We start from the raw sequence: 2,701 nt of genomic DNA, 5'->3' as shown, positions 1-2,701 counted from the left end.
AAGATAAATTTAAATGTACATTAATTCAAAAGAATTTGTTAGTAAGTAATAATATGTAAAGTTCTACTCTGTTTACCCCCCCCCCCCTCCTTTTCCTTCTAAAAAAACCTTTCACAATTTTTTTTTCTGTTATGATGCATTTCCCAGGCAAAATAGATAAAGAATAAATTAATTTGCTTTTCATTTTAAATCTTTTGGGTTTGGCGAAGTACATTTAAAATAATTCCGTATTTTTCTCCGGGGCCGGTTTTGTCTTTTATCGGATGAAAATATACGTCATTTTTGACGTCACTGCTGCAGCAGACGTGTTGGGTGTTTGGAAAAAGCAAGTGATCTCCTAACATTATATTATTTAAAAGACTTTTGATTCATATTGTTTCAATATCATTTCATTATGGTGCGTATGAACTTTCTATATAATATTCTTATTACTTCAATACTTGCATGCATTTCGTAAACCTAACGTTCGTGATCTGTAAGTAAGTTTGGATTAAATTTGTTTCTGAATGAATGTAAACATTACATGTTAGGCTAAAGGCATTAGATCTATTACTTTTTTAAACTTGAATTTGTTTTCGTTTTGTTACGTACTGATATGAAAGTGAAAGTAGAAACCTTGTATGTCAGTTAGCGTTATGTATGTTGAGATCGTTATCAAGTCCGGATTTCTTATTCAACTAAATGACAACTTATGACCTATAGATGCATTCGGCAACTTGAATTCAGTGTCACGGAGCTGTTTTTTTTTCAGTCCAAAGAGCCCGAAGCTGATAAGACTGGCGATTAATCCTGAAGCTGATTTGACAGACGATTGCATCATCACAATATTGAAGGTAAAAATAAATACTAAAAAATCAAAGTATCTGTAATTTAATGTCTCTTTATGACAAAATATTTCTTTATTATTTTTTTTTTTGTTCTTTTATAATTCTACATTGTTTGCAAGGCTTCATCAAATATAAATTCAACTCAATACTCTAGAAATTTTATTCTACAATTATAATTTTAATCCAGTGCACTTAAAATATGCAAAGTATGAATACATTTTGCTGGCTGTAAAGGCTATGAAACTATATAGTATACAATAACTTTTTGGGGAGAGGGGGGATAAATTGGATTTTTGAATTTCAACTAAAAATTTATAACAGTGACGGTTTAAATACATGTGCATGTGTGTTGAAAGAACATCAGCTAGCTAATCCATTGAATATTTACATCTATGTATTCATTGACTGACAATTATCCCCCCCCCAACACTAGTGAATGGTGCGCATGCCTATTGTTAGATATATTTAAGACTATAGAGAACCTACAAACTTGTACTCTCTCTTTTTAATAGTTTAAGTTTTAATTAAATGTATTATTAGAAAATATCTACTGTGTGAGACTGTGAGTATTTGTCTTACAGGTTCAATATACAGTCAGCCTCTCATAAGATATTTTAAGAACAAATCCCAAGATCCAAGGCTTGCTTCAAAGTTAAGGTAACTACACACTGTTAAATAAACTTTGTTATAGTCTTCCCAAAAGTTTGAGATATCTTGGAATCACAATGTTTGTTTTTCTGCCTGTCTACTTGTCTGTAGTATTTTTTGTCCAAAAATAATATACATGTATTTGTATCAGAATCTTCTTAATTTTTTGACAATCTGAATTAATATATACTGTTTGAACATTCCAAATTTAATTGTCAAAATAACACAAAATTGCTTTTTATGATTTCATTATGAAGCATATTTTATCTTTCAATAGTGTAATTGTTTTGCAAATTACATCATAGGATTCCTCAAAACACCTAGTATAACATATATAACATTAGTTTTATCTTGTATCATATCTGATTCAGTGAATTGGGCATACATTTGTTTGCTGATTATACCTAAGTAACTTTTATAACTCATAGAATTTAAGAATTATTTTATTTTTACTTTCGAAATTTTTGTAGAGACCATTCTGTGCCACAAAGAAATTGTTCAGGAAGAGGAGAAGTGGTGGATATTCATTTTTGGTACGGTACAGTTCAAAGAGATTTTCAAAATGGTCAAGGAAGATCAAAGGGAGGACAACTAAAAAAATTGAAAGATACAAAAGGAAAAAGAACAAGGAAATATATGGAATAATCATGAAATGGGGAGGATGTACACAATCTTGTCTGAATTTGAGCTGTGAAAATTTCCCATATTCTTATTGTTTGCTATGATAAACAATAACTTGATTTTTCATAAATTTACAATAGAGAATACATGACAAATGTTATTGCTGATATTTCAATTTTGCTTTGGACACTTTCATGTCATATGGTATTTTTATACATGAACTAATTATGTTATTCATTTGTACATGTACAGTATACATGTTTAACTACTAAATCATTTTGCTGAAATCTTATAATTTGTACTCATGTTAGAATATGTTAAATGCATGTATCGATAAATGCTACTGACTTGTTTGTATATTTTCTTGTTTAGAATGTACACTGTGAAAAATAAGTTATTTCTCTTGATGAAAATAATTTTATCAAAAAAAGTTGTGTAAGCATGTTAAGATATTTTAAAATATTTAACCAATGAAGATAGATCATTATAATGTAATGAATTTTCATCTAAAGCAGAAATATCTGATTTTTAAATGTGTACAAGAATGTGAAAAATATTGAAAAAGAACACACAAGTGTTTCATATGATTTACATATGATGGCCTT

The 2,701-nt window shown here is 28.9% G+C and overlaps 1 long non-coding RNA gene across 1 annotated transcript; it reads left to right on the top strand.

Annotated features, from left to right (window-relative positions):
* The first annotated feature begins 569 nt into the window (after nt 1–569).
* Nucleotides 570–2,162, top strand: LOC134265897 (uncharacterized). Its single transcript, XR_009991852.1, has 3 exons — nt 570–833; nt 1,409–1,484; nt 1,946–2,162. It is a non-coding gene; the product is annotated as an uncharacterized LOC134265897 (long non-coding RNA).
* Nucleotides 2,163–2,701: the final 539 nt, after the last annotated feature.

The sequence above is a fragment of the Saccostrea cucullata genome, unplaced genomic scaffold (assembly GCF_032062105.1).
Source record: "Saccostrea cucullata isolate Sc308-1 unplaced genomic scaffold, CSIRO_AGI_Scuc_v1 ctg1033, whole genome shotgun sequence".
In the NCBI taxonomy this organism is placed as follows: domain Eukaryota; kingdom Metazoa; phylum Mollusca; class Bivalvia; order Ostreida; family Ostreidae; genus Saccostrea; species Saccostrea cuccullata.
Note: the sequence above shows the minus strand (reverse complement) of the source record. Positions and strands in the feature narration are given on the sequence as shown.